Source organism: Xenopus tropicalis, chromosome 7, assembly GCF_000004195.4.
Source record: "Xenopus tropicalis strain Nigerian chromosome 7, UCB_Xtro_10.0, whole genome shotgun sequence".
Classification (NCBI taxonomy): Eukaryota; Metazoa; Chordata; class Amphibia; order Anura; family Pipidae; genus Xenopus; species Xenopus tropicalis.
In genome coordinates this window covers 119,035,872-119,048,246 of record NC_030683.2, presented here as the reverse complement: position 1 = coordinate 119,048,246, position 12,375 = coordinate 119,035,872, and the positions used below count along the sequence as shown (strand labels likewise).

Here is a 12,375-nt window from a genome sequence, read left to right as displayed (position 1 = left end):
TGCAGGCTGCAATTATCAAGCAGATTCTTCATCCTTTACATGAAAGAGAAAGTGAGAGCGCTCACCCTGTCTGTGCCACATTCAGTGCCTTTGTCCCAGTGAAACCCCCATCTCCAGTTACCCGCTTACTGTCTGTTCCGCCTACACTTCCCTGAAAAACGCTTTCATGTAAACGTTACACAGTTCTGAACCCATGATAACATTGTCTTATTATCCTTTATTTTTGCAGCACCAACTTACATTATCCTGAAGCACCGTACAGAGATTATATTATTATTCCCATCAGCCCCTGCCCCAGTGAGCTTACAATCTAAGGTCCCTATCACATTCCCATCAGCCCCTGCCCCAGTGAGCTTACAATCTAAGGTCCCTATCACATTCCCATCAGCCCCTGCCCCTGCAGAGCTTACAATCTAAGGTCCCTATCCTATTCCCATCAGTCCCTGCCCCAGTGAGCTTACAATCTAAGGTCCCTATCCCATTCCCATCAGCCCCTGCCCCAGTGAGCTTACAATCTAAGGTCCCTATCCCATTCCCATCAGTCCCTGCCCCAGTGAGCTTACAATCTAAGGTCCTTATCCCATTCCCATCAGTCCGTGCCCCAGTGGAACTTACAATCTAAGGTCCCTATCACATTCCCATCAGTCCCTGCCCCAGTGAGCTTACAATCTAAGGTCCTTATCCCATTCCCATCAGTCCCTGCCCCAGTGGAACTTACAATCTAAGGTCCCTATCCCATTCCCATCAGTCCCTGCCCCAGTGAGCTTACAATCTAAGGTCCTTATCCCATTCCCATCAGTCCGTGCCCCAGTGGAACTTACAATCTAAGGTCCCTATCACATTCCCATCAGTCCCTGCCCCAGTGAGCTTACAATCTAAGGTCCTTATCCCATTCCCATCAGTCCCTGCCCCAGTGAGCTTACAATCTAAGGTCCCTATCCCATTCCCATCAGTCCCTGCCCCAGTGGAACTTACAATCTAAGGTCCCTATCCTATTCCCATCAGTCCCTGCCCCAGTGAGCTTACAATCTAAGGTCCCTATCCCATTCCCATCAGTCCCTGCCCCAGTGGAGCTTACAATCTAAGGTCCCTATCCCATTCCCATCAGCCCCTGCCCCAGTGGAGCTTACAATCTAAGGTCCCTATCACATTCCCATCAGTCCCTGTCCCAGTGAGCTTACAATCTAAGGTCCCTATCCCATTCCCATCAGTCCCTGCCCCAGTGAGCTTACAATCTAAGGTCCCTATCCCATTCCCATCAGTCCCTGTCCCAGTGGAGCTTACAATCTAAGGTCCCTATCACATTCCAATCAGTCCCTGCCCCAGTGAGCTTACAATCTAAGGTCCCTATCACATTCCCATCAGTCCCTGCCCCAGTGAGCTTACAATCTAAAGTCCCTATCCCATTCCCATCAGTCCCTGTCCCAGTGGAGCTTACAATCTAAGGTCCCTATCACATTCCCATCAGCCCCTGCCCCAGTGGAGCTTACAATCTAAGGTCCCTATCACATTCCCATCAGTCCCTGCCCCAGTGAGCCTACAATCTAAGGTCCCTATCCCATTCCCATCAGTCCCTGCCCCAGCAGAGCTTACAATCTAAGGTCCCTATCCCATTCCCATCAGTCCCTGCCCAGTGAGCTTACAATCTAAGGTCCCTATCACATTCCCATCAGTCCCTGCCCCAGTGAGCTTACATTCTAAGGTCCCTGTCATATTTACACTAGGGTTGGTTTTATTAGGAGCTAATTAACCTGACTGTATGTTTTGGAAGGGAGCAGGATTAACCCGAGGAAACCCATTCCCTTGTACCCTAGGTGCCCTAGCTGGAATCAAACCAAAGACCCCAGTGCTGCAAGGAAACAGGGCTATCCACTGAGCCCTATAGAATAAATTTACTGGCCAGCAGGGGTTGGGTGGCAGTGACAAATGGGGCAGTCTGTGATGTAATATGGGTATGGTGATGGTGAAAGGGGCAGGGCTATGATGTCACAAAAGTCTGGATGAGAATCAGGAAGGAGAAAGTTCAGTGTAAAGATTTAATTGGGTAAAATAGACAGACTGCACAAAATAAAAAATATTTGTAATAAAGTTAGTTAGGCAAAAATGTAATCTATAAAGGCTGGAGTGGGCACATGTCTAACATAATGGCCAGAACACTACTTTCTGATTTCAGCTCCCTAAGCTGTTAGCAGTCAGTAACCAATCAGTGACTTCAGGGGGGCCATATGGGACATAACTGTCAGTTAGTTTGCATCTGAATCTGACCTGCGGGCTCACAAACTAACTGAACAGTTATGTCCCATGTGCCCCCCCTAAAGTCACTGACTAAATAAGAGCTGAAAGCAGGAAGTAGTGTTCTGGCTATTATGTTAGACATCTGCTCACTCCAGCCTTTACAGATTACATTTTGCCTAACTATCAATATTACAAATATTGTTAATTTTGCGCTGTCTGTCTATTTTACCCAGTTTTATTTTTACACTGAACTGTTCCTATAGGGGGGCAGCCAGGGGCTGAACTTTAGGGTATTGCGAATGTTCCAGCAACCACATTGCAAGTAAATTCATAATACTGGCCCCAGCCTCACCATTTGTTTTACCGGCTAGGCCTGGTGACAATCCCATGGGCACATTGGGAAATAGTGCATGCTGGGTTGTGCAGCATCTGGCGCAGCAGCAGCCTTGCCTATAATGTATTTCATATCCTGGGTGTTTATCAGGCTGCCTATAAACATATTCTGAGTATTTCCAACACTTACAATATAATCCGGCACTATAGGGCACCAAAGCAGCAGATGCCTCTCTGGACACGCTTCGTTCATGTAAAGAAGCACTGAGGACAGATGCATCACAGCGCAGGCAGTATAAACATAGGGAAATCCCATGCCTTCATTTCCATCTGTACTTGTATCAGACAATCAGTAGAGATGTAGCGAACTAATTCTCGCGAACATCGGGTGTCCGCAAGTTTGCGAACTTTTCGCGCATGTTCGCAATTTGGGTTCGCGTATTTTTTTTCCGCTGCGTTTTTTCTCGCCCTAAAAACGCCGCACAAGCCACACATGGCGTTTTTCAGCAAATCCCGTTTCCATGGTGCTAATTGTGCGAAATAGCAAAAAACGCCGCGTATTTCCGCTAGGTCTGCCAGCTGCCTTTGTGGTTTTGCGCAATGCTGTGTCAACAAAGTATTTTTCAGATAAATTTTTGCCCTTGATCCCCCTCCTGCATGCCACTGCCCAGGTCGTGGCACCCTTTAAACAACTTTAAAATCAGTTTTCTGGCCAGAAATGGCTTTTCTAGGTTTTAAAGTTCGCCTTCCCATTGAAGTCTATGGGGTTCGCAAACTTTCGCACTTTTTGGCGTAAGTTCGCGAATAAGTTCGCAAACTTTTTTTTTGAGGTTCGCTACATCCCTAACAATCAGCATTACAAATAGCCCCACAGGCAGGGTCGGACTGGGGGGTCTCTCACTCCAGGGGCCCTGCAGGTGCCCCCGCCGGCCATGTCCTCTAACCATCCCCCCCCTACAAGGGCCCCCCTAACCCCCCTCACAGGACCCCCCACCCGACGTCCGAGTGCGTAAATTTAATGCAAGGGTCGGGTTGGGTCTGGCCGCCGGGGCCCACTGGGATTTTTCCCGGTGTCCTGGTGGCCCAGTCCGACCCTGGTCACAGGTTTTGGGGGGGAAAAACCCCAAAGTACAGGTTCCACCTAGTAGCCCAAGGGCATTACTTATGGCCCTTGTATTTTGCAGTGATTTTTTTTATGGGTTATAGTGACACTAAGCACATTCCTTACAGCCAACCTGTATTTTCCATCCCGTGTTTTTATGGGCGGCTAAAAGGTTAAATGTCTGCGCATCCTGGTTGCACACATGTCATATGCACCTCACACCTATTTGCACGACCTGTTTGCCTTGTGTTCTCTCAGTTACAACACCACATTCTGCCTCAGGCTGCCCCAGCCCTTAACCGTTTCCCAGCCAGAGCAGGGTGGCACTTATTGTTATACACAAAGTGTCAGCGCAGGGTGCAGGTAGCAACACATCTCACTTCTCTTCTTCTCTTTGGTACAACAGGTACAAATCCCAGAATAATGTAACATATAACGAAGGGTGAGGCATGCTGGGAGCTGTAGTTCAGCAACATCAGGTTGTATTCTTAAAGCAATATTGCACAATAAAACTTTCCCCCAAATCCCCATTAAAATGCAAATAATCCCCCAATGAGAATCCCAGCTGATGTGAGTAAATCCGGCTCCCTGTTCTCTGTTCCTGCAATTGGAGTTGGGAGCAATAAGCACAGTTTCCCAGCACTGAACAAGTCTGTCCCTTTATCCCCATGTCTGATTCCTGTGCCATATAATGACGGGAAAAATGCCATCATTATCTCTATATGTAAGGTAACAGGGAGATGCCTGACACGGTGATAGGAATCAGCATTCTCATTGGTCACTGCTTATTATAAAATAACATCAACTGTTTATATTGCGCACACAAGGGGCCTGGCCAAAATTTTAGTACTGTGCTATTGTGTTTATGGGGGGCCCTATGTAAATGTACAGGAGCCCCAAATGTTCTGATGGCAGCCCTACTAATACTGGTTCTGTTAGCTATTCACTGCCCGGGTGAAATCACTGCTTTTGTTTCCAGGGCCAAAATATTATATTTATACATATACATTGCTATTGCTTCAGCTTAAAATTAACTTTGCAAATTATTTACGTTTTTTATTGTGTTTTTTTTCATTATTTGACCTTTTTTCATTCCACAGCTCACAGGTCTGGCATTTCAGTTTTCATTTTTGTGCGGTTGCTAGGGTCCCTGCAGATATAAGATAAAACAGAAGACTCCTGAACAGAAAGGTATTAAAAAATACTAACCGTCTTTGGATTATCTGGTTGCTAAGGTAACTGACACAAGCAACCACATAGCATGTTTATATTGTAGGCTGAAAAAAAGAATTAAAACTAAATTCTAGCTTTGATTTAAGCAGCTTCAGAGTCACTTAGATTTCTTCCATCTACAGCATTCTAAGATTCAGTATATATATATAATATTGTATCCCCATACAAGCCCAACGACTGCTGAAGGATGCTGGGAGTTGGAGTAGGGCAGCAGCTAGGAAGCCTCCTGTCTCTTTAACATTTGATGACACAGTAGTGTAGCACTTTTAGCAATCCCTGCTAGCCCGGAAAAGTTCTAATTTAGTGCTGGCAGCAGAAGGACCCGTCTGACCTGTACACACGATACAGCAAGGTTATATGTAAAGCAGTGCAGGCAGCAGCAGCACATATTTCCCATCCCCCTAGAACATGTATTCCTCACTTCCAAATGCCAGAGATTAGAGTTCTAAACAAATATTGCTCACTGTAACCATATGCTGGGAAGGGGCAGGGGTTACTGCAATGGATGTGGTGGTTCGGGGTGTCGCCACTGGGCCCTTAATTCTGCTATAGGTGCGCCAGATGCCGAATATATACAGTATATACACCTATATATATTATACTTTTATTTGTAGCCTAGCATCATGAAAGGAGAAGGAGTACTAGGTGATAATTAATTAAGATTAGTTCACTGGCTCGTTAAATTCAGAATGTCGGACATGTAGCATTTGCCTATGAGTGCTATGAGAAGCATAAAACGCGTTGAGTTATACCACTGGCTCGTTAAATTCAGAATGTCAGACATGTAGCATTTGTCTATGAGTGCTATGAGAAGCATAAAACACGTTGAGTTATACCACTGGCTCGTTAAATTCAGAATGTCTGACATGTAGCATTTGCCTATGAGTGCTATGAGAAGAATAAAACGCGTCGGGTTATACCATTGGCTCGTTAAATTCAGAATGTCTGACATGTAGCATTTGCCTATGAATGCTATGAGAAGCATAAAATGCGTCGGGTTATACCATTGGCTCATAAAATTCAGAATGTCTGACATGTAGCATTTGCCTATCAGTGCTATGAGAAGCATAAAATGCATCGGGTAATACCATTGGCTCATAAAATTCAGAATGTCTGACATGTAGCATTTGCCTATCAGTGCTATGAGAAGCATAAAATGCATCGGGTAATACGATTGGCTCATAAAATTCAGAATGTCTGACATGAAGCATTTGCCTATCAGTGCTATGAGAAGCATAAGATGCGTTAGGTTATACCATTGGCACGTTAAATTCAGAATGTCTGACATGTAGCATTTGCCTAGGAATGCTATGAGAAGCATGAAACGCGTTGGGTTATGCCATTGGCTTGTTAAATTCAGAATGTCTGACATGCAGAATTTGCCTATGAGTGCTATGAGAAGCATAAAATGCGTTGAGTTATACCACTGGCTCGTTAAATTCAGAATGTCGGACATGTAGCATTTGCCATGAGTGCTATGAGAAGCATAAAACGCGTTGGGTTATACCATTGGCTCGTTAAATTCAGAATGTCTAACATGTAGCATTTGCCTATGAGTGCTATGAGAAGCATAAAACACGTTGAGTTATACCACTGGCTCGTTAAATTCAGAATGTCTGACATGTAGCATTTGCCTATGAGTGCTATGAGAAGAATAAAACGCGTCGGGTTATACCATTGGCTCGTTAAATTCAGAATGTCTGACATGTAGCATTTGCCTATGAATGCTATGAGAAGCATAAAATGCGTCGGGTTATACCATTGGCTCGTAAAATTCAGAATGTCTGACATGAAGCATTTGCCTATCAGTGCTTTGAGAAGCATAAAATGCATCGGGTAATACCATTGGCTCATAAAATTCAGAATGTCTGACATGTAGCATTTGCCTATGAGTGCTATGAGAAGCATAAAACGCGTCAGGTTATACCATTATAAATCGGGCAGATCTCGATCAGGCAGGTTTGATTTTTTGTCGGATCAGGGACCACAGCGGCTCGTTGATGTGGTCCCCGAACCGCCGGACGTCTATACCCGTTGTTCTATTTGGATCGTTTGGCCCCTTTGCCCACCCGTAGGTGGGGATATCGGGAGGTCGCCAAGCAAGCGGATCTTAGCGTGTAAGGCACGCGCACACACCTTGCACACAGCTTGGCTTTACACAAATAAACACACCCACCCACAGATCCCCACATTCCGAAGGCTGCGAGCGGCTGGTATTGGCCGGCGAGTGACAAAAGCATGCCAGGTGTATGTGGGCCCGACACCCAGTCGCTGCAAACACAATGTCCAGAAATAAAGAAGAATTTCAGATATGTGACATTAAAAAGTAATTTCTCATGGGTTGCTATTGACAACTGCACTTGAGCAGTTTAATCCAGACGTGTGTTTTCTTTGCTCTTGGTTAATGCTGTGCTTGCCGGCCCATTGCCGTTCCTTCTCCCCTATGCTATTGCATATACCATATCAGTGACAAAAAGAGAAGCCAAAAGGCAACCCCGACAGGGTTATAATCTATTGCATTTAATTAAGTGGAATGGGCGCCTAACCCAATTAGCCGTGACAATCCCTTCTAATCCCTTTCTGTGACTCTTCCACAAAGTGCCTGCAAATTATTTACCACAATTAGTGCTTAAAACTTTTCCATAGCCCGAGGCAAGAAAACACCATGGCTTTGACCCCAGTTACTACTGTATTTCCCAGCAGCCCCTTGCTGAGGGTTGATGGGAGATATCGGCCCAAATTCCCTTTAGGGTGAAGACACATGGAGCTAATAGTAGCAGCTACTTGTAGTGGCTACTGGAGTAGACAATGCTGATCATTTACTGATAATTGTCTCTATGTGTGTTTTAGCAAAAATAATTTTCAGTACTGTCTATGGCAGTGGATTTTCTGGCATTTAGTAGCCATAATAAAGTAGCTGCTACTAGTACAGTTATAGGACCCATTATCCAGAATGCTCGGGACCAAGGGTATTCCAGATAAGGGGTCTTTCCGTAATTTGGATCTCCATGCCTTAAGTCTACTAAAAAATCAATAAAACATGAATTAAACCCAATAGGATTGTTTGGCATCCAATAAGGATTATTTAATTCTTAGTTGGGATCAAGTACGGGTACTGTTTTATTATTACAGAGAAAAGGGAATCATTTAACCATTAAATAATCCCAATAGGGCTGTTCTGCCCCCAATAAGGGGTAATTATATCTTAGTTGGGATCAAGTACAGGTACTGTTTTATTATTACAGAGAAAAGGGAATCATATAACCATTAAATAATCCCAATAGGGCTGTTCTGCCCCCAATAAGGGGTAATTATATCTTAGTTGGGATCAAGTACAGGTACTGTTTTATTATTACAGAGAAAAGGGAATCATTTAACCATTAAATAAACCCAATAGGGCTGTTCTGCCCCCAATAAGGGGTAATTATATCTTAGTTGGGATCAAGTACAGGTACTGTTTTATTATTACAGAGAAAAGGGAATCATTTAACCATTAAATAAACCCAATAGGGCTGTTCTGCCCCCAATAAGGGGTAATTATATCTTAGTTGGGATCAAGTACAGGTACTGTTTTATTATTACAGAGAAAAGGGAATCATTTAACCATTAAATAAACCCAATAGGGCTGTTCTGCCCCCAATAAGGGGTAATTATATCTTAGTTGGGATCAAGTACAGGTACTGTTTTATTATTACAGAGAAAAGGGAATCATTTAACCATTAAATAAACCCAATAGGGCTGTTCTGCCCCCAATAAGGGGTAATTATATCTTAGTTGGGATCAAGTACAGGTACTGTTTTATTATTACAGAGAAAAGGGAATCATTTAACCATTAAATAAACCCAATAGGGCTGTTCTGCCCCCAATAAGGGGTAATTATATCTTAATTGGGATCAAGTACAGGTACTGTTTTATTTCTACAGAGAAAAAGGAAATCAGTTTTAAAATTCTGAATTATTTGATTAAAATGGAGTCTATGGGAGACGGGCTTTCTGTAATTCGGAGCTTTCTGGATAACGGGTTTCCGGATAAGGGGTCCCATGCCCGTAGTGGCTGCAGAAATAGACAATGCTGATCATTTACTGATAACTGTCTCTGTGTGTGTTTTAGTAGAGGCAATTCTCAGTATTGTCTATGGCAGGGTATTTTCTGGCATTTAGTAGCCATGACAAGTAGCTGCTACTAAGTAGCTCTGTGTGTCTTCACCCTTCAACTGTACCATGGGCAATGATGGAGGCCCTAACCTCAGACAACTACTTAAATCTGTGCTGCCCAACCCAAAGCCTTCCAACAGATCTCTTTATGTTCTAGGGGGCTCCAACAGGCAACATTAGCCCAGGTTCCTAACTAGTTCAGCCCCAGAGTTGCCCCGAAGCAACAAAGTCACTTTAGTTCTTGCCCATCATTTGTATTATCTGCAAAGGAAAGCAGATCCCTCTTCTCACATTTCCCAGCAGGAAAGTTTAGGAATAGCGAGCAGCTTGCCCCCACAGTCTGTCATCTGTTCCCACCAGGGATGTCTCTCTGACTGCTGCTCTGAGACAGGTGTGCAGGGCGTCATTGATTCGGTTACACCAAATTTAACCCTTGTTGTGTGTCTCGTGAAGCCAGTAGGATGGTGATGGGAAGGGTGACATTGCCAGTGGACCTTAGGAAGGACGTTGTACTTGCCCCCTAGGAACCCCCAGTATCACATGACCCATTTATTGGAACAATGTTAATAAAAGTGCAAAGGACATAAAGACCTACTAATCTCATTTACAAACACTGGACACATTGACCCCCTTGTTTTGCCTCAACTCAAATCAATGCTGACGCCAATTGTAGGCAGTTAATTATCATACTAGAAGCTTTGAGTTGTAGATTAAAGGGGATACTAAACCCTGCTGCACTGCACTGGTCAACCAAACGTTACTCAGCTGTTGCTGGACTACAAATCCCAGAATAATGTAACATATAATGAAGGTTGAGGCATGCTGGGAGCTGTAGTCCAGCAACATCAGGGTTGTATTCTTAAAGCAATATTGCACAATAAAACTGTTTCAAAACTTATTCCCAAATCCCCAGGGCCAGCGGCTGCATTAAAATGCAAGAAATCCCCCAATGAGAATCCCAGCTGATGTGAGTAAATCCGGCTCCCTGTTCTCTGTTCCTGCAATTGGAGTTGGGAGCAATAAGCACAGTTTCCCAGCACTGAACAAGTCTGTCCCTTTATCCCCATGTCTGATTCCTGTGCCATATAATGACGGGAAAAATGCCATCATTATCTCTATATGTAAGATAACAGGGAGATGCCTGACACAGTGCTGGGAATCAGCATTCTCATTGGCCACTTCTCTTGCACTTATAATGAGATGGTTGCTCTAAAGGAAGCTAAAGGAATATTATAGGGATACAGTCTTCCAAATTATTTGTGACTTCCTTGCATTGTATCCTTATACACTATAACAATTAGGGCATATGTAACAGCTCGGCAAGAGGTCCTCTTACAGATAAACATGTCACTTCCAATCACTGGGACCTGAGTCCATATGTTTTCTATGGAGATGATTTTAAGCGGAAAAACTGGGCAATTATACATGAGTTTACCCAAAGTGAAACCAGGAAAGCACTAATGCACTCATAACACACACACATACACACAAATACACATAGTACACTATCCAGACAGTATTGCTGGGTTTGAAATGTATGATCCTTATTTCCCAGCACCCCCTGATAACCTAAGGTCTGAGTCTGTTGGAGGAATTCTGGGAGTTGTGGGTCACTTTGGGGCAAATTGCTGTTAGTGGGGATGCTGTGAGCATATTATTAATGTATACACCTGCAAAGCCACACAGATTTCCCAACAGCAGTCAGCAACTGAGGATTCTGGGAGCCGTAGTTCAGCAAGGGTTTTACAATCCTAAACCTCAACAACTAGAAATAAAATCAGCCAGCGTTGCCAAGTTTTCCATTAAGCTGAATGCAACCGGGGGAACCTTGAACTGAGAGGTCAGGTCTGTTTATAATTAATCATATATACACATACATCTGTATGAGAGCTGGTGTGTCTGCACAGTGAACGAAGGGTTAACAATGATTTTGCTTTTGCCTGTGTATAAAGTCACACCTGTATCCCATTTATAGGAAGTAACTGGAGAGAGAGCAGCTGTATATATACAGTACATAAATATAAATATATATATATATATATACGCTTACCTTGGCGGGGGCTGCTTTTAGCAGACTGCTTTCTGATCTCTGCCCCGCTGCTCCCCGGGACCAAAGTCTCCCTTGGGCTCCGTCAGTTCCAACGTCAGTGTTTCCCACACCTTGTAGGTTTCTCTGTACAGTTCCACAGCCAGAGTGGGTACCGGTGCCAGGGAGTGGGTACCAGAGCTAGGGAATGAATGGGTAACTGATCCGCTGGGTTAGCTGGTACCAGTGCCAAGGTGGTGCTCAGCTGGTTAGTTGGTTCTGTGCTGTGGGTGCCTGTGCCAGGGTGAGTGAATACCTGAGCCAGGGGTTCTGTGCCAGAAAGAGAAATAATACCTGTGCCAGGGGCTAAAGAAAGATGGCAGTTCCAAGGAGGAGTGGGTTCCTATGCCAGGACCTGAGTGGGTGAAATGGCCAACAGCTGGCGGGTTCCCGGGCAGCACAGAGCAGTAGGTGCACCCAGCAGCCTGTGACAGAGTGAATAATTCACTTCTCCAGCTCTAGTGCCTGCACTTAGCAGATCCAGCCCTCTGCTTTGCACACTCCTCCTCTTCCTCGCTCTCAGTCTCTCTCTGCTTCTGCCCCATTGTATTCCCCCCCTTCAATCCACTCATGTTCCCCTGTCACTCTTCCCTCTCGCCTTGTGCCTATCAAAACAAACCTTATGTAAACTCCATTGTAGAAAAAGGTCTCCTTTATAGTAGGTACAATAGGCTGTCTCTGTTGTGCAGCAAGTTTCTGTGTATTTGCACCGCTCCGAGCAGAAACTGAATAAATACACCCCCTGCCTGGCTGCAGAAACCCACAGAAACCCACAACAACCACAGAAAGAGGAGAGAAACCAGGTCTTAGTTTGCTTATGTGGCCCCCGATACAGACACCGCCAACCCCCCAGTTCCCTGCTGTTTGTGTGAAACCAACCCAACTGCATTCATTGTGCCCTATGGGTCTGTAACCATGCGAAACAGAAGGTACCCTAATAATCATGCCCATTGGGGTACCATGTATGGGACCTATTATCCAGAATGCTCAGGACCTGGGGCTTTCTAGATAAAGGACCTTTCCTTAATTAGGATCTCCATACCATTAACCCAATAGGACTGTTCTGCCCCCAATAAGGGGTAATTATATCTTAGTTGGGATCAAGTACAGGTACTGTTTTATTATTACAGAGAAAAGGGAATCATTTAACCATGAAATAAACCCAATAGGGCTGTTCTGCCCCAATAAGGGGTAATTATATCTTAGTTGGGATCAAGTACAGGTACTGTTTT

At 44.5% G+C, this 12,375-nt stretch overlaps 1 protein-coding gene across 2 annotated transcripts in view; it reads right to left on the bottom strand.

Moving 5' to 3' along the window:
* The window catches only part of phldb3 (pleckstrin homology-like domain, family B, member 3), a 54,867-nt gene extending 43,150 nt beyond the window's left edge, over positions 1-11,717 (bottom strand). For both annotated transcript variants that reach the window (XM_002939142.5, XM_004916391.4), the window contains exon 1: positions 11,108-11,717. The gene's annotated coding sequence lies outside the window, so the exon portion shown is untranslated. The remainder of the gene's footprint in view (positions 1-11,107) is intronic.
* Positions 11,718-12,375: the final 658 nt, after the last annotated feature.